The following is a 20,484-nucleotide window of genomic DNA, read 5'->3' as shown; positions in this document are numbered from 1 at the left end:
GTAGGGTAATGGTTAAGCTCTGAAATCCTAAAGCCAGACTCCCTTGATTCAAATTCTGGTCCCAGTATTTGGTAGTTTAGTTTCTTTATCTATAAAATGGAGATAAGAACAGTACCTAGCCCACAGCGTTGTTAGGAAGGCTAAATGAGTAAGAAAGTGAGATTAGATAGAGCCTAGTTTATGGTAAATCCATCCACAAAAGTGTTCACTCTTACCATCACATGTATGTATAAGAATGCTAAATAAAGAATACTGATTAGAAGTAGTAGATTGTTATTCTATTCACAGAAGGAAGAGGTAAGTAATGGCTATATACAGACCATAACTGGTCTAAAAGTTATGTCACAGAAAAAAAATCTAAATAGGAAAATATGAGTTTAAAATAATTTCGCACTAACTGAAAGTTTGGACCCATATTTTCAAAGAGATTTTAAGATAATAACCTAAGTTATGAAACTTTTACTTATTCACTCAAAGTTAAGCTACTTTTCTAATAAATAAACTTCATTTCCATATATTTCTTTTCAACTTGATTCAAATTTTGGTCACTTTTATTTCATATTGCCCATTAAAAATATATATTTGCTTCATTGATCACCTATAGGGCTTAAATATTCACTCATCTAGAAGAAAACATCATATACTTAAATTTATCACCACGATTAATGGCATAATTATTTATCTCTACCTAACATACCAATTAAGGCTTATTCAGAGAGCCACTGTGGAGAACTGATAGGGAATCTTACTCTTAGAGATTCCCTCATTAAAATAAAAAAGTATTATAAAATAGAAAAGTCAAAATATATACAGAAGAAAAAAAACCCCTAAAAATTTTACCAAGGATAACAAGTAAATATTCTTCATGTCAAAAATAAAATACTATAAAATAAAGACTATTTTATACAAAATTATGAATCTGGTTTTCGTGTGGTAGATACATGATTTGGACTTTTATCTTTAGGAGAAATACCTTATGTATCTTCTTTTGAAGACAACAGCACAAAACTGTGCCAAAAAAAAAACAGCTTGCTAAAGACATCTGTGCTTCTCCTGCCCACTGCTGCCTATATCCTTGGGAAGACAACTCAATTGCTTACCAAGCATGTCACATTTTATTATGCTTCAATTACACACTTCCTCTGATCAACCACATTAGCATTTAATTACCACACAATTAACTCGTAGCACTAACACATGCTCATGGGCACTTTTGCTTTGGCCACGGAAATCATCAGTTGACCCAAAGCCCACCCTGCATGGCCCCACCACCTGTGCTCTGTCTCCCAGGTATGTGCTGGGTTATGACTATGAAAGTTCGGCAGAACACCAAGTCTTCCACAGCCTTAGCCACAGCAGCCCAACAGAGCAGCAGCGGGGGTGGAAGGCTCACAATACGAGCACCCCTACTCGATGGGGACTTGGTAACAGGAGGAAGACAACTCAAGCATCAAATGGGGTTTTCCATCCGGTGAGTGGTTACCAGACTTTGGTATTCTACAGCAGAAAAGCCCACCCCTTCCCTAACTGGATGGCTGAGAACTCAGTCTTCAATGTCCTCCTCACCTTGAAAAAAAACACCACAAACCATCATTTCATTAAAAACAGCCACTTTGAAACTGAAAAAGTAGGAAGGATAATATCTTTCAATAAAGGGCAATTCTTCAAATAAATTTATTGTAATAAAAATCTTTTATTTTTCTCCTGTTGACTTTTAGACCAATTCAGGGATTAGTTCTTTGGAAAACACTGGATTAAAAGGTTTTTAAGGTTCCTGCTAACTCTTAAATCACTTAAAATAGCCCAGCAAGTGTTTTTAAGCTAAAAAGAAATAAAGCTATTTAACTGTCACAGGTAAATACAAACAATAATGTGTAATTCATTCATTCCACATATGCTAAAGTGACAAACACAAACCATAAAAAGGGGGGTGGGGAGGGGTTAAAGAGGAAGCATTCTGCTTTCCTGGTATAATTTCTAGGAAGATTAATTTCCTGTCTGAAAGCCATTCTGCTCACACATGATTTCAAAAAAATGTTTTTCTGCTCTATGGTAGGAGTGGAATCAGCTGTTTTAACTTGGGGCCCTAGAGTGCAACTCTCAAGTTGCATAGTTATTTATAACTTCAGAGCAATGCCTGTTTCTGTCATATCAAAGTATGCAAGACCCCAGGGAAAGGTCATGAGACAATGTCGCCTGTTTGAGACACACTGCCAATTACAGACTCCCCCCACCTTTGGGAGAGCTTGCATAGTCAGAATGCTCCAGAAATGAACTGAAGGCACCCTGGTAGGAGGGCTCTCATCTTACCTCGCTCCCAGGAATTCACAATGTTAGTCTGAAGAGTTGGATTCCAGTGGGTGTTTGCAGTACAGTTCATGTGGTTATCCCAGGCAGATATGAATTTGCTCCATAAATATTTGCTGAACATCTCCTACTTAGAAGGCACCACTCGAGTCTCCTCACTTTTCTCCCCTCACCACACCTGGAAGAGGTGTGACACGGTCCAGTGTTCTGGAGGGGAGCCTAAGCCCTTTCACAAACAGCCACTCGATGATGTGCTGTGACCACTGCCACACTCAGAACCTGTAACACACACAAACGCTTTCAGAGGACAGAGAGGTCCCTTCCTCCCGGAGAGGCTACGGTTGGCTAGATGTGAGCAGAGCCTTTGAGGAAAGAGCTAAGCAAGAAAGGTGCCAGGAAGCCTTTTCCCCTGGAGTGTAGGGGCTGGATCTCCACATGTCTCAGTCATAAAGGTTTTCCCCGCGTCCAGGACAGTGCCTGCCAAAAAGTAAATGCTTATGAAATATCTGTTTGATAAAAGATAAGAAAAAAAAGGAAAGAATGATCTTAGGTCCGTCATTAACTTAGTCAACATGTAAGTCGCTTCAAGTCATTCAATGACCTTTGTTTAACCTAACAACCAAGGCCAGGTTACCCAAAGCAGCTGATTTCCCTTCCTCCACAGATGCAGACAAGGTTGAACTGTATGTCACAGACTGGGTTTAGGGAAAACTTCCTTCACCCTGTCTCACCCATCTGTTGTAAATTTCTTAATGTGCTGCTCCCAACCTACGTTACAAAGCAGTCCTTAACCAGCATGTGGAAGAGGGAGACAGACTCGAACTTTCTCCTAACATCTAATGTTTGTGCCTAAAATGAAACAGAGCCAACACTGTAGTTTCGAGAAGTCCAGGAAGTGCTCCAGGCTGGGGCCACCAGATAAATTACTGCACAGCGGACTCGCCCATCAGCTGCGCTCCCCATCCTGGACCCCAATTAGAGGGCAGATGGGCTCCAGAGGGCGGAACCTCAGGACAGAGCTGCCGGAAGAACACTGGCAAACAGAAGGGTTCCTTGCTTACTGACATGATGCCACAGGATTGTTTAAATGTCAGGATTTCCTAGTACATTTTAAAATAAGTTTGTTTAAGTGAATGTAAACCAGATTTAAGACAACATTTTATAAGCATTATAAAATCAAGTAAGATTTGCTTGCAAATAAGAGAGGAAGACAAGTGAGGAACCCAAATCTATCCTCTGAGGGTATCTCCAAGAAATATGGCTTTGTTTGTTTATTACCCAACAAAAAGTGGGCAGTGTCAAGAATGGTCCAGAGTCAAAAAAGAAAAGAAAACAGCACACTGCTTCTCCCTCATGCCAGTTATAATAAACAAAAAGCCTAAAGGAACCATCAGGCTTTTGAGTCTACGACCTATCCCAAGTTATTTTATAAGGCGTAACCTAACGGTCAAGGTTTTTTTGTTTTTGTTTTTGTTTTTCCATATAGATTCCCAACTGTTCTCTTGTTGAAAAGTCCACCCATTCTCTATTGAATTACTTTGGCCACTTTCATGAAAATCCATTGGCTATATACACTGAGTGGCCAGATTATTGTGATCTCTGAACGCAAGAGATCATAATATTTATGGAGCAAATACATTATCCTATATAATAAAAGGCTAACATGCAAATTGTCCCCTCAACCAGGAGTTCAACCAGCAGGCAGGCTGGCCAACCACCCATGTCCCCTCCCCCTGGCCAGGCTGGCCGGACCCCACCCATGCATGAATTCATGCACTCATATATATATATTAGAGGCCCGGTGCATATATATATATATATATACTGAGTGGCCAGATTATTATGCATTCAGAGATCATAATAATCTGGCCACTCAGTGTATGTGTGGGTCTATTTCTAGGCTCCAGTCTGTTCCATAGATTGGATGTCTGTCCTTACACCAATGCTACACTGTCTTGATTTTTGTCACTTTAGAGTAAATCTTGAAATCAGGTCATGTAAGCCCTCCAACTATGTCTGTATTTTTGTGGGGTGTTTTTTGTTTTGTTTCACAACATTGTTTTGGCTTACTCTGAGACCTCTGCATTTCCATGTAAATTTTAAAATCAGCTTGCTGATGTCTTAGTAAAACATTTTTAATACCCTTCTGGGATTTTGATTAAGATTATATTGAAACTTTTAGATAAATTTGGGGAGAAGACATTTTAACAATGTTAAGTCTTCCAGTCCATAAATATGGTATCTGTCTCCATTTACTTGAGGGACCTATTACAGTTCAACAAAAACAACATAAAATCTAGAGCTACAACCTTGTGTGCCAAGAAAGGCAGAACAGTTGGAAACCAGAAAATCTCTGCAGAATAATTTACAACTTTACACAGTTCTTTCATGAGCTTTATATGGAGTGGATTCTACTAATGGATAAATAAAGGTTCAAAAATGCACAGATCAAGAAAGAGACAGATGTAGAACCCAAACCCGATTGGTTCAATTTGATATGATACAGCTTGCTGAAAAGTAGGAATATAAGGGAGGGTGTCAAGAGAGAGCAACTGGGGGCTGGTGTGGCTCTGTGGTTGAGCGTCGACCTATGAACTGGGAGGTCATGGTTCAATTCCTGGTCAAGGGCACATGCCCAAGTGGCAGGCTCGATCCCCAGTGTGGGGTGTGCAGAAGGCAACCAATAAATAATTCTCTCTCATCACTGATGTTTCTACCTCTCTCCCCCTCTCCCTTCCTCTCTGAAATCAATAAAAAATATATTTTAAAGAGAGAGAGAGAGAGAGAGAGAGAGAGAGAGAGAGAGAGAGAGAACACGCACAACTGGGGGAAGTGGTATGAGCCCAGCCACAAAAAGACCACCTGCTCCTGGGAGTTAAGTAAGGCTTCCTTACTCAGTCCTTGTTCTAGGACACGCTCACAGGACAGAGGAGAAGGAACCAATAAAAAAAGACAAAAATAAATTCCGAGCAGGAAAAAACCCTTCCAGGAAGGCCCCGACTGGAGAAGAGCCAAGAGAGGAAACGGGGCAAGGGAGCTCCACGGAGCACAGCCAAGGGTACATGCACAGGCCACTGGGCTGCCTGGGAATTTCCACGGAGGGAAAGGCTGAGGAGAAGGGCAGGCCGTGTAATTTCCCTTTCACCCCACAGAAAGAAAATCACTTGCCCAAGAAGCTTTAAAAGGCAATGGCAGTGAGTGAATCCACTAATCACACTTAAGAAAGTTTCTCAATGTATAAAAACACATGTGGGTTAAACAGAGAAGTCAATAGTGAAAGTTTAAGTGACTGAAGGATCCAAGCTCAATGTGGATTAAACACAAACCATAGCGCGATATGAGCATAAGCCCTTGTTGATCCCTGTGTCTGTGGGTGGCTAGTCCGAATCTCAGTGCTGCTAACAGAATGCAGGGCTAGTTCCTAGGAGGGTCAGTCCCCCTGTTTTACTATCAGTGGGTGATTTTTATTCTCTTCTCTATATTGCGATTATCTACAATAAACAGATATTACTTCTGAAATTTAAAAAATAAATAAATAAAACGTTTTAAATGGGTATAAGAGAGTCTGTTATCTTTATTGCAGCAGAGCTCAAACACTGGCCACGTGGATGGAAGGCAATATGGATAGAAGTGGCCAGGCTGTAGGTCTGACACACTGGGCCTTGGAAGAGTGAGCACTAATTAAGCGGTATCTGAAAACACAGCAAACAGAGCTGTAAAGTAAAAACCTCCCGGGCTTCACCAAATTGTTTTTCTTCAACCCATCTCTGGGTTCTCTGACAGCTAAAATGAAAGGATTAGCCTCAACGTTGTTACCAAATGTACAAGAGTAAGGAAGGGAGGTAGAGGTGACAAAAACAGAGGAGTCCGAAAGGAACCCTCAGACACTGCTGGTAGGAATGTGAGCTGGCACAACCATCATGGAAAACAGTAGGGAGGCTCCTAAAAGATTAAGAATTGAGCTACCATATGACCCAGCAATCCTTCTTCTGAGTCTCTATCTGAAAAATCTGAAACCATTCATTTGTAAAGATATATGTACTCCTATGTTCATGACAACATCATTCACAGTAGCTAAGACATGGAAACAACCTCAGTGCCCTTGGATGGGTGACTGGATAAAGAAGATGTGGTACATATATGCAATGGAACACTACTCAGCCATAGAAAGGATGAAATATTGATATTTGCAACAACATGGGTGGACCTTTAGAGTCCAAATGAAATAAGTCAGATGGAAAAGGACAAGGACCATATGATTCCCCTCATTATGTGAGCTATAAAACAGAAAGCAACGAGTGAATAAATAAAACAAACTCAGACACAGATAACAGAGGGAAAGGGGCAAACAAGGAAGTCTAAGACCATTTACCACCCAGCCTGTATATTTCACACTGACCAGCACTTTTGCAAGTGGCAATTCTCACAGCCTGCCTGTGCATTCAAATTCCCAAGTTCCATCTCCAAACCTGGATCTAGAGCCACACATAACATCCTCTGCTTTCTCCTCCAGCTGGGCCAGAAGCCAAGCAACAGATGATACAATGTGAGTTTTTATGGATCAATAGAGTGGTGATTACCAACTTCAGATGGAAAGTGCAGTTGATTCCTTTCTGAAATTCATGGTTTAGCAGGGGTGGGAAACTTTTTCTCTGCTAAGGGCCATTTGGATATTTATAACATCATAGCAGGCCATACAAAATTATCAACTTTAAAATGAGCCAGCTATATTTGGTCAAACCATTAATTCACCCCTAATGCCTTGGCAGGACCAGACCAAATGATTTTTTCGGGCCGGACATCTCCCACCCCTGGTTTAAGGGGAGCCCACATATCACCAGGCCGGGTGCTTCTGTCAATGAACCTGATGCTTAGAGCCTAGAGCGAGCTGTCCAAGGCCAGGCACCAGTTGGTAGCATGGGCTTGCTATCCTGGCTGACTCCCTACCCATTGCTTTTCCCGTTATGTCACAAAGGCAGGCTTCCTCCCTAGAAACTTCAAAGCCCAAAAACTAATTTCATATCCTTTCAAGAGGAAGCCAGCAATTCAAGTATTTGTTTTTGGCAACTCCTTGTTTTGAAGGCATTTAAGGAAAGCTGTCAAACTTAGTAAATTCAAGCTACAATGCCTTTTCCTAGAAACACATTGCTTATTTTGTCTTTAAAAAATAAGGAAGTAGCAGCCTTATCAAGGGGACTAGGCCCCCAAAGTCTGTGAAGCTTTATTCAGCTGCGGTGAGTAGTAGCCATGCCTTCCAATTCATGCATTAGACCAGCAGTCACTGGGCCTCCCACTAGGCCCATCAAAAGCACAGACAAACAGAGCAATAAAAGTCACAAGGCCATGCCACATGCCATGCTCTGTCTCCATCCCACTAACCCTACTTTGCCCAAACTACGCTTGATTGGTTTTGGGCTAGTGTTTTAGTACTTGTCCCTCCATGGAAATAATGCCCATTCATATCAAAAGTTAGGCATAAGGCTTATTAGAGTCTTCAAAACGGATCTTGAAAAAATTAAAGATACGAAAAACATCATTAGGCACAGCATTACAATCCTTTACCATTTTTAAATCCTGCTGGTATATAACAATGTCCAATTAAAGAAAAAGCAACAACTTCCAGAGGTTCACTCACATCAGTATGGATGGATCCCACAATGGTGCCCCTTCCTTCCTGAGTATAACTTGCGGTCACTTCTGCCATTCAGATATCTTGCCCCTAGCAGGTGGCCTAGCTCTTCAGAGGATGACAGAATCATGAAAAGTTCTAACCAAGAATAAGCTTTTCCCAAGGCAGTGGGAGTGCAAGATTCATTTTTGCAAGAGCCACTCAAACAGCAAAGGGTGCTTTCCAGCAACCTCGTGGAAGGCCCCTTCAGCACAAGCCTAGTGAGGATGGGACTGCTGGGCGTTCTCAGTGGTCAGTCATGGATATCTACCCAAGCCTTCCCCTTGGCCTCAGCTGAAGGCTTGCTTGACAAATCCAGACAAAGAGAGACACATGGGACCCACTCAGGAGCTAGGGGAGCAAAAGGAACTTGTATAGCCCTGAGACTTGTATAACTCAGTATGCCAACAGATGGCTCAACCCACTACTTTCAGTCAAGCTCCTCAAAAAAAATGCGCAGAGGGAGCTTACCTGTCCTAGGCTCCTTCATCCTTTTGAAAACCATCATTTGTCTTGTGCTCACGTGGGTGGTCTATAACATGCCCCACAGCACACTGCCCCATTAAGCAGAATATTTCTAAACACCCAAATTTGCACAAAAAGCCTTTTCCAGTGGCACTGTTAGGAACAGATGTGCTCTGGAAAGACAGCAAGCCCCCTCAGTTACCAAATCCTGAACATCAAACCCGTGCTGATATATGGACTGTGGCAGGGCCTGCACGTTCAGAAAAGATGGCCAAGAGCGGCCTGGGAGAACTGTCTTTAAACAATGCTGCCTTTCTTCTACATCTTTAACTGCTCCAGAAGAGTATGCATATTAAATAGCAGCGAAAAGTTACTCAATTGAGGCAAAAATTCCTTTTCCAACAGCACTCCCTCAAGAAGGAATTTCACATTGTGCTCAAGTCCAAGAGAGTACTGATGGCGCTGCAGATTGCCACCACAGATATACCGGGTCTTTCTTGGCCATTTCTAAGGGCATTTTGTTTTAACAAAATCTCCCTTCCCTTGCCTTTTGTATGAGTGAGGCTACTTACTACGGAGCTGGCTCTGATTGGGCACCAGGAGTCCAGAGGCAAGTACTGCCCTTGCCCAACGGGGACCCTGCTGCTTAAGCATTTCAAATCCATGACAAAGGTATCTTCTTGTTCTGTGGTATGGAGCCCCCCTCCCCCCCACACACCCACACAATGCCTCCCTATACACTGAGCACATTGAAGACAAGGAATATGTGGGCCCCACTGTGGTCTGTGGGGCCCTTTTGGCCAGGAAAGTCCTGTTGCATCACTTTAGACCTGAAAAAAAACACCAATGGCCACCATCCACTTTAGACATTCACTCTTCTTCCTCTCACCTGCATTGAAATTTTGAAAGAATTTTCAAGGAAAGAATGTTTAAGGAATGGCAAATTACACCTAATCAGCTGGCACATTTGCACCACCTTTTTCTCAATTTCAAAATATATTTGCTTAAAGGAAGCCTGGTTTCAAATTATATCCAGGCCATTTCATTTCTCTGTTCAGTTCTTTGTAATAAATAAAATGTCCCAGGGAACAGAAAGATCAGATTGCAACTAGAAATGTAGGTCTAGAAAAAAAAGTGTTGAGTTATTCCTAGAATCTTCCATGAAGTCAGCATGGCATGTCTGTAATTCTGTCTTAATAAATACTATAGCCAAGATCAAATCCTCTCTGTCTTTCACTGGTCATTTAATCACCAATGACTTTAGACTCCACTGCATTCCATCATCAGAGCTCTCCTCTGTTTAACTATAATCCTCACACAGCTCTCTCCAGTGTAAACCAATTCCTTTTAATAGCTTTGCCAAATTTCTTTTAACAATTTTTCATGCCCTTCACATACTCCCCCCCACCCTTCCTAAAATGCAATGGATTGCTGACTAATACTGATCCACAAAAAGATGTAAACTAAGAAAAGTAAGCAAGTTTCGTGGAAAAAATTTCACCAGGTGCTGGGATCATTTGACACCTGGAGCTACCTCACACTCCTGTGAGAGAGACTTGGAATCAGGTCAGACATGTGGCAATCTCAGCTCTGCAGGACACACCACCAACCAATCCAGAAACATATTTTCAGAATTTTCTTCTGGCAGATGAAGGCATTGCCCAACAGCCCCCGTACTTTGCTATGAATGCCTGTCCCTCTTGCCTAAACTCAAATCTTCTGATCATTGCATTTGCCTAATTCCAAAAATCCTTGCCAAGTGGCCTGTCTGCCAAATAATATGCCACTAAGAAGGCAAGAAAGGACAGGCAGGTTGACACAAGGGAACTTTAAAAAACTCAAACATCCAGCACCAAAACTGCCCAAGAGGTTTGGGGCCATGCTTTGTAGGATCCAACAGTTCTACTCAAATCACTTGGGTGTGCCACAGTAGCATGGAATGGTGATGATCCTAAATTATGCGGGAAAACGTTGTTCTAGTGCACTCTTTGAAACAAAGAAACAAGAAAGATTTAGACAGATTCCTAAAGTGGTTTAAATAAAATTAGTTGAAAGACATTTAAGAGTAAAAATCTGTCATCTGATACGCTTATTCAATTTGAAATACTTCATGCCACAATGAGACTGAATAAAGGAGGTATTTTTTGAGACAGCTTTGCGGTTTCACCTTGTAGTACTTACTCTTCATAGTAATTTTACTCAATATCACCGCTTCACATTATCCCTTGGAAAGCCAAAGATGCCTATTGGTCATTTCAACCATGCCAGATTTGTCCATGGCAGTCTAAGAGATTTATACCATTTATACAGATGGTATAAAGATAAATAGCCTGCGAGACTTTACATGACCTCAAAGACACAAAGTTTTAACATAATCTCTCAGACTGGGTCAGTGGGGGATGCTAGCGGCTGCTCCACTGTGCCAAAGAAATTCAAACAAAAATCATAAGCCTACACTAGAAATATTTTAAAAAGCAAGTCCAGGTTAGATAGAAGAACTAGAGCATTTACTTTAAAAACAAAAATATAATCCTTATTTATATTTTTAACAGGTATAAAATTCTAGGCTTTAAATTTCCCAATTAAGACAGGTCACTTGGGGTTTTGCTTAGTTTTCAAACAGCAAGTGAAAAGGCATCCAGGCTTGGGTATCAGCACAGAGAGACCAAAATGTGGTGGATAGCAGGGGAAGTATCCACAACCCCACCACCAAGAAAAGAACTTAGATGGCACTGGAATGCATGCCCTTTTTTACAAGTAAACAGTAAATGTGTCATCTCAATTATGAATTGTTTAAAGGTATATTAACTTTACCATGGAGTCCCTCAGCATAAAACTATCCACAGGGAAACAAGGATCTTGCTGTCCCTGAGTGATCCACGGCTAGGTCAGTCCTGAGGGCTGTGACGTGAGGACGGAACTCTGAGGAACCATTTTCAAATGTCATTAAGCAAAGATACTTCTGGACCTGAACAGGCATACAAGCCACCCAGGGATGTTCTAAATGGCCATCCCAACACCCTAATTAAAAGTCCGTCCATTTAGTCTCATTTTGTTTCACTTCTAGAGTCCAATTTCCAATAGAGAATGAAATTTCCCTTGATCTCCACCCCCAGATATGTTGGGGAGGGAGTAATGGAGAAAATTAAATGCACTGATATTATCTACCCTCAGAGGAGGAAGCTGGGAGCCCTGGATCACTGATGCCACTCACTCATTCATTCCCCCAGTGAACGTTGATAAAATCTCTACTATGCATCAAGTGTGGCCCAGACACAGGAAATGCAGCTATGGAATAAAATAAGGGTCTCATTCCCGTAGAAATGTAAACAAGAATTCCAGCATGCTGGGGCAAGTGCAGTAACAGCCATGCACTAAGGGAAGATCATAACCGGAAGTAGGAGCAAATCACCTTCCTCTGGGGCAAGGGAGACACAGCCAGAGTCTGCTCACAGCACAGGGAACAGGGGAACAAGGGCAGGGAGAATAAAGGTAGAACACAAAAACCCTCCTTGTTTAGCTACAGAGCACAGTCCATCTCACAGATAAAGTGTATGTGTGCACTGAATAGCAGAAGGCAAAGCAACTAAGAGTAAAAGGCAATCAATCCTAAAAGGTGATTCACATATAATTTCTAAAAAATTGGATGTATGCCAATTACAGCTCATTCCATAAGAGCGAAGGCATTGGTAAGCTAACTATGTGCATGTATAGAGTCAATATTCCACTTCCAGGAATAATCGAGCACTAATCATACTGTATATTCTATGGGAGTGGGGCTTCTCAAACTTTGATAACAGCAGGTTCCGGTGCAGGGACCTGAGGGTGGAGACTGGGAGGCTGTGCTTTGAACATGCTGCCAGCTGATGCTCATGTTGCTGGGCCTGTGGCTTCCTCTGAGCCATGAGGGTGAGGAGGGCCAATGGTGCTCAATTCCTACTGACCATCCTAGTCACACATGGGGCTCTTTAACAATAAAAACTCCTCCCCTTGTCTGAAACCTAGTAAGTCAGATCTTGGGAGTGGGGTCCCCTATAATTTCTTTTTAAGCTATACAAGTGGTTCTGTGGGGCAGCCAGGCTTATGACCCATAGTCAAATAGGCATTCTGAGACACAGGCCTCCAGCACACCTTACCCCAGGATGGATAGGTAGGTAGTTAGGTATGTAGATAGATAGATAGATAGATAGATAGATAGATAGATAGATAGATAGACAGACAGACAGACAGACATATATCCATTCTCTGTGTAGACAGATAAAGCCAGCAGCTGTGGAAGACATCCATGGAGTGAGTCAAGAAGACGATGCCCAGTCAAAGCCTGCAGACTAACAGCTTTCATAGAATTCATCCTGACCCTTCTCATGCACTATAATTGTTTTCCAAAGCCAGTGCTTACATCATGATCATAGTCTACTTAGCTCATAAAACACAAAAGAAGCAAAGCAGATTTTTTTTTTGGGGGGGGGGGGGTGTCTAAAAATTATAGATAAGGGGTCATCCATGATGAAAGACTGGAAAGAAGCCAAAAGGCAAGCATGCAATTAACTAGCCTGATGCCTCCAGGCTCCAATCTTGAAAGGGCTCCCCGGCCACACCCACCTCACTGCAAAGTAACAATTTTGTTAATAAAAGGGATCAAGTGGAATGTGGTCCTTCAGGGAAAAGACAGTAATTGACTCTCTCCAGGTAGGAGAGGTGACAGAGCTGGGCCCATTGGAAATACCAGCATTTCAAATTTCTCTGTATCCGCTATCATTTAACAAGGCACTTCAAATTCTGTCCCGTGTATTCAGCCTTTTGTTCCCAATTTTTACCCATCTCATTAAAAGTTGTATGCCCTAACCCTTGTTCACCACCCTGGCCTTAGCTGGCACAGGGCAGCAATTCTCATGCGAGTTCTTGCCTTTCCCTAAACTTGGAAATGCCCTTCCCAGGAGAGGCTTTCCTAACACTGGCTTCCCAAGTGTCGCCGTCAGGGTCAGTAACAGAGTTCATGTGCTGCTCCTCTCTAGTGAAGGCTCTGGGAAGAAAGACCCAAAGCTTTCTCAGCTATAAGGAGAGAGGGAGGGAGGGAAGGAGGGAGGGAGGGAGGGAGGGAGGGAGGGAGGGAGAGAGAGAGAGAGAGAGAGAGAGAGAGAGAGAGAGAGAGAGAGAGAGGGAGGGAGGGAGGGAGGCAGCTTGTCATTCCTACCACGTGCCAAAATATATCACGTTCATTTCTCTATTCTTGGGTCCTAAGAGAGTAATTGTATAAAAGAAATGAATGATTGGAAATGACAGATGAACAACATCCTGTTCTCCAGAAGTTCAGTTTTCTATCTGGGAGACTGAGACGACAGTGAAAGACATTCAGACTCCCAAGCCCAGAGTCGCACAGCCAGGAGGCGGCGAAGCCTGTGCCAGGCCTTCCAAGGCCACACCAATGACTCCCCTTTAACAGCCTCTTCCCGGTAACACCCAGGAACAGCCTTCAGGGAGCACAGAGGAAGGAGGGCTGAGCTGGGAGGGTGACTGGGGAAGGGGACCTCTGAGCCAGGCTTGAAGGAGGAGCTGACTGGCTGGAAGGGCTGACATCACCGGTTCCGCTGTCTTTGAGTGAATCTGCTTAGACTCTACTCACCACTTACTAGAATCGAACAACCGTGGAGTGGGGGCTTGAGGGGGTGGGGGCAGACAGGTGCAGGGCAATGTCTTTTCAACATCCTTTGTCATCTTCCTTTTTAAAGAATGCATTTATCCTTGTCTGCTAAGGCTGGGAAGGAGGGGACAAAAGCTTAGGATATGCAAGAAATATGGATCGAGATTTTATTTTTCAGCTGGGAGCGGATGAGCTGGGAGCAGTTAGAAGTTACTGATAATTTTATCACATCTGTGGAAACATGCCTTTTAAAGAGGAGAACCATCCAGAAAATACCCCGTGGGGCCTGAACCTCTGCCAGATAATGATCGTTCCTTCCTAAGGGAATAGCAGTTAACAGAGCAGAGCCTGTTCTCTCAGTAAGCTCACACGGTCCTTCTCAATCAGATATCAGCTCTCAGAATTAACATGTACAAACCTCCCGCTTGAATACAACACCCTAATCTACTTCTGGAGAGGCACGTGCTTCTGTTTAAAACCCCCAGGACCCTGCCAGCTGAGGTCCAGCCATAAGTGGAGGCTGTAATTGCATTCCACCAAGAACCCATGACCCCAGCCCTGGGGCAGGTCAGCCCCCAGCGGAAGGCTGCAGGACCAAGGTGGGACTAAACTGTGCCCATCAGAACTCCGAGGGAGCACATCGGCTCAGGGGTCTTGGGACCCTGTGGATAACTGAAGACGCTAAATGCATTGAAGATAACAGTGCATGGATACCTACTGGATAGTTTCCTGTCTTTTGGCTTCTGGCCACGTGTCCCCTTAGGAATAAAGCAACCCCAGCATCACCCGGGCAGAGGGGAGCTGCATCCCCAATTTAGACAGATCTAAACACAAGCTCTTCCCCAGTACCCTCCCTTCTCTTCGACAAGGAGGCTCAGTGTTACTTACATTAGACGTAGCCTGCCCTGTGTTGGACCAGCATATTATGTGGGACAGTATCGATTTGGGGGACTTTTTCATAAGGCAAGCTTAGAACAGATTCACTCCTGATAGTAACTTGCTCAAACCCTCCCATACTCAAAAATCGTAATAGTGAGGAGACAGTAAATTAGTGAATGATTATTATCATCTGGGCATGGTGCTGGGTGCTTTGTCTGCATTATCTATTTAATGCCCTCCTCACAATTCTACCAGGTGGGTACACATTACCAGCATTTTATAGGTGAGGAGACTAAAGCTCAGAAGCCTTATAACTGGTCTGTACGCACAAAGCCATGATTAGACAGTCCAAGCAGGATCTGAAGCTAGGTCCACGTGACAACTGTCTGAAAGGATGGCTCCGCTGTTTCTGATACAATTTAAGACTCGCAGAAAGTTCACTTTCATCTGAGAATCTGTTCACTGAGTTACCAGCTCAGCAGCTGGCCAACAGCTGCTCAGGGACCAGACTTCCCAGCTCATGATTTATGCCCATTATTGGCTCTCCAGCTAGGAACTACAAACATCCCACTTGGCATCTCGAAAAAGCAGGCAGCAGGGCACACGAATCAAATTCAAGACATTATTTCCAGATTCCCAGTCCTTCCGATCCTCAGCCCCTACCAGGAAGGCCACGCCAGCGCTCCGATCTCCAGTGCAACACAGAGGGAAGGTGGCGGGGCCTGGGCCTGGGCTGTCACACACCTCCCAAAGCATCGCCTTGAGTCATCTCCCAAAGGTCATTAGAGACCTAAGAGTTTACAAAGTTCTCTGGGATTCCAAGAATTCCACCACAACAGAAGGCAATTATTTGGAATACATTAATGTAAAACGAAGCTTTGTTTGCACATTTTCATTCATAAATTTTGTAATTTGGGAAAATTTTGAAGCTATGGGGAAAAGTGTTTTAAAAAATATAAAGGGAACTTACATATAGAAGAGTTCATTCGTTTTAAAAGCAGAGAATATTGCCAGATGGCAGGATTATAAGAGCAATTTTTATTTTTTTATGGATTGGAACTTTCTATAGTATCTGTAATAGCATGTATTACTTATGTAATAAATGAAAGTTTTAAGTTGCACCTGAATAACCTAGCTTGCTCGTAAAATGACTGTGTGTTAGGCATTTAGTAAATTGAACTATATACATAACACACCAGAAACGGGGAGGGGAAAACCAATTCCCCACCAGCACTGTCTCCCCTTCTACGACTCTTGAGTGGCTGGGTATTTGCTTCCTTTCCCTTTGTGAACCGGAGCTTTATCTACCTTAAAGCACACTCACAAACAAGAACAAGAACACAGGAAGCACCCTCCCCTGATGGCGGAGACACCTCTTCCTAGCAGAAGCAGCTGTGATGTAAGACCCCACGCAACACGAGTCAGAGGCTCCCACTGTCATAGCGCCTCCAGGCACCAAAGACTTAGAGCTGAGGGTGGGAATGACCCCAAAGCACTCAGGCAATCAGCAGCCTCAACCATAGTTACAAGGCCACCACGCTCACTGTGTTGTATGAGATCCTGGAATTGTCTATGTAGCATCCATTCATCACGAAGCCAATTATATTAACTCTATTTTCTTTTCCCTTTTCTTTTCTTTTCTTTTCTTTTCTTTTCTTTTCTTTTCTTTTCTTTCTTGACATTCTGGTATTTGGGGGCCTTTCAGACCCTGTCCCGGAGAGAGACTGCCCCTCCCAGGATGAGCCAGTTCTTAGAGAGCACCAAGGGCTCGGCCAGGAGCACATCTCTCATATACAAGCCAACCAATCTGGAGTCTACATCCCCCAAGTACCTCCTTACCTAACTCTGACACACCAAGCCCTCCTATCCCCTGCCCTAAACCACCCCAGGGCCAGGCACCAGGCATCTGGAGACTACACCTCCAGGCCAAAGCCCGCTGAAGTGTTTCCTCTGCCCTGCCTTGCCTCCTTGGAGACCCCAGTACAGGCTCTGGCCAAGGCTTTCTCCTGCCTCCTGACCACCCAATGCTTCCTATGCATGGCTCCTAGTCTTGAAAAAAGTAATAAAAATCTTTCAATGGCACTGGCCTCTCTGTACCATCATCCAGTCCTACCTCTATACATTAATACCTGAGCCCAGAGCAGCCACCAATCCTGAGCAACCAGAAGAGGCTTCCAAGGAGAAACTACTAGTAAGTAGCCATGACTAAGCCCAGATGTCTGCAGTCGTCAAGGGAGCAATCCCTGAGAGAGCAGCACCTATCGACTGGTTGGTGGGTATCCTCTGGCGACCTTCGTCCTGCTGAAACCACGGTACCATCTGCACAGCACAGCTACAGGAGATCCCGGGGCACAGGGGAGGGGCTCGGGGGAGGGAGAACGTGCCAGAGGCCCAGCCCAGGCCCCCTCACAGCCCGGAGAGCAGTGACTGTTTCACCCCAGAATTCTGAGTCACAAGGAAGAGGTAAAATTATGATACTCACCTGCTACTTCTTAAAGTGGGAAAGTACATAATGTACTTCAGACCTTTTCAAGAAAAACTGAAAATAGTTTTGCCTATAACTGGGGCAAACTACAATAACAACTTAGGAAACTCACTCATTCTGAATCCCTCCTGCCCAGAAGACACCGAAGTAAATGAGGCACCACTGCATTTTTGTCATTTTACTTTTAGTTTATTCTAGCTCTTCTCTAAACCGTATTCTCTGCATTTCCAGGACATCTTAGCCCTATTCCATCAACCTCGGCCTCGTTCCCCACACCCTCCCCAACATCTGCTCTCCACCATGACCCCCACCAGGCCACATTTACCTAGCATTTCTGTACAAGGCACAAAGGACTCAATGCAAAAAAGGTGCTGCATGAGCCAAAGCCCCTTCCTTGAGCAAAAATTCCATAGGAGAAGAGCTAGTGACATATATCAGTGCCTTTAAAAATCAAAGACCGTACACAACCCTGAAAAGCTTCTGCTAACACCACAGCGCAGGGTAAGGAATTAAATTATTAACATCCTTTTAGGGGAGATGGAGTGTCTCCAAATCTTCTGTTCCGAAGGCTGCCTGTAACTTTTCCTCCAGTTCAGGCACAAGCACAAGCTCTGGGAACATTTGCCCAAGCATACTTATTTTCCCAACCGGCTGTCGTTGGGATGTGCTCAAGGCCGGCTGTCACTGCCGATCCTTCTGCGGATACAGACAAACATGTCCCCAGTCATGCAGGGGTAACCCCCACAAATAGGATCAGGAATTTCAACTGCCCAGAACAAAGCCAAAATATATATATATATATTTGAGAAACAAATGAACCCATAAATCAATTTAATAGTAACGGTCCCTTTAAAAGAAAGGCCATATCCTTGAGGTCAGGGGCTATGTCAGATTCCTTTATATGTTTCCCACCTTTTTAAAGCATACCAGGTAGGACTGTCAAGATATACTACTGTTCATAATGAGTACTATTTCATTTTTGTGACCACGTCCTGTGTATTATTCATCTTCAGAGAGTACCATTTCCCCTGTCCACCCGAAAGTGGATTGCATGTGGTCATTTTGTTTGCTTCTGTAATGACAAGTGGGAACAGCAGCTCTAGGGATAAGGTCAAATGTCCAACAAAACAGTTCCTGAACTGGAAGAGGTATGAGAAGCCTTAATCCAGGATAATACTGACCACAACTAAACTGAAAATCTCTAGAGCTCTAAGCAGCACGTCCTTCCCACACGACAGCCTCCTAAATTCTGAGAGAGACATCTACAAGAAGTCCCAGAGCTGGTACAGAAGCAGCATCCTGGGTCTTACTAGCATGGTACACAAACATTACCCAAACTGACCAAATGGGCCAACAAGTCAATGTCAGAGGAGAAGAGATCCACAAGAGAGAAATGCAGCGGCAGCAGCTGGACCACCGTCTTCAGCATTTACAGAACTATCAGATGTGTGCAAGGAGGGGATGTCTCCAGGTCCTAGACTGTCTCTTCCGCCCCTAGGTAATTCAGGGGCACCCAGGACAGTCCAAGGCAGTCAGAGGACACCCACTGTTCACACGACAGTTTTGCTTCTATCTCCAGGATGGAGCTTGCTACTCCGGCCACAAGAGCTGAGATGATGTTCTGTTCCAACCACGGGTGATTCCTTCCTCACCATGAGCTCTCTGTGGGCTCTGAGGATGGTAGCCCTGCTGCCTATATCCAAGAGCACACCTTGCCGGAACAAGGGTACCCACTTCAAAAAATCGCTGAATATACGAAAGGCACTTGCAAACTAGACATTAACTATAAAGGAGGAGAAAGTCGTCTTCTTTAAATGCCCAACTTTAAACACTCAACTCCTTTAAGACAGATAGGTTAAATTATACAAGTTCACCACCACATCAACCAAAGGATTGGCACAAAATGACGCCACACGTCTCCAGATGTGATGTACAGTGAAAGATGCAAATCATCATTTATATAACATTCCAGACAAAAATACATCTAATCGTGAGGCATTACCATACAAACCCAAATTGCTATGAAATGACTGGCTTATACTCTTCAAAAATGTCAATGTCATGAAAGACAAAGAAAAGCTGAGGAACTGTTCCCAAGTAAAAGAGACTAAGGAGACATGACACCTGGATCCAGTTGGCAAACCTGAGATTGAACCCTAGGTCAGGGGGAAGAGCTGCTCTAAAGGACATCATTGTGCTAAGTGGCAAAATTTGGATATGAACTGCATATTCAACATATATCAACTAGAGGCCCGATGCACAAAGATTTGTACAAGAATGGGCCTTCCTTCCCCTGGCTGCCAGCAGCGCCTGCACTTTGGCTGGAGCCACCTCTTCCGCCTTCCCATGCTGCCCAGAGGCCCGGAGAGGCTGGAGTGGTGCAGAATGCCTGCGTCCTGCCCCCAGCCTCTAGGCACCTGTGTATGCAAATTAACCCACCATCTTTGTTGGGTTAATTTGCATAGTCACTCCTGATTGGCTTGTGGGTGTCGTGAAGGTACAATTAGCATGTTACTCTTTTATAAGGTAGATGCTATATGTCCTGTTTTTGCTAAATGACCTGTAGTGATGAAAGGAAGACTCTCATTCCTAGGAAAGACATGCTGAAGCAGTTAGAGGGAAAGAGGCATGGTGTGTGTAACGTGCACATGGTTCAGGAAGGAGCATCTATAATATGGAGAATGATAAAGCAAAGGTGGCAAAACAAACAATGGATGAATTTAGGTCAGGCTATAGAGGAGTTCTTCATATTCTTTCATCTTTTCTGTAAGATGAACATTATTTCAAAATATTTTAAAACAACACAAATTCAGATTCAATTTGCAAAGCATTTTGCATGGTAACATCTGTGGAATGAGGCACGGCCCCTCTCCCTATACAGAACTCATTGTCAGGGTCGACCCACTCACAGACCCAGCGGACTGTGCTCCTCCTTCCACCTCCAAGCCAACAGGACACCTGCCCCGAGCTCAGCTGAGACTCCTTTGGAAGTTTAGGCAAAGGCGCTGATCTAGTTTTGATGAGCCGAGGAGTGGCGGC

At 43.7% G+C, this 20,484-nt stretch overlaps 1 protein-coding gene across 1 annotated transcript in view; it reads right to left on the bottom strand.

Annotated features, from left to right (window-relative positions):
• TLN2 (talin 2) overlaps window positions 1-20,484 on the bottom strand; it is a 410,048-nt gene that overhangs the window by 305,416 nt on the left and 84,148 nt on the right.

The sequence above is a fragment of the Cnephaeus nilssonii genome (genome assembly GCF_951640355.1).
Source record: "Cnephaeus nilssonii genome assembly, chromosome: 4".
Taxonomy (NCBI): domain Eukaryota; kingdom Metazoa; phylum Chordata; class Mammalia; order Chiroptera; family Vespertilionidae; genus Cnephaeus; species Cnephaeus nilssonii.
The sequence above is the reverse complement of the archived record's forward strand: the minus strand, read 5'-3'. Positions and strand labels throughout refer to the sequence as shown.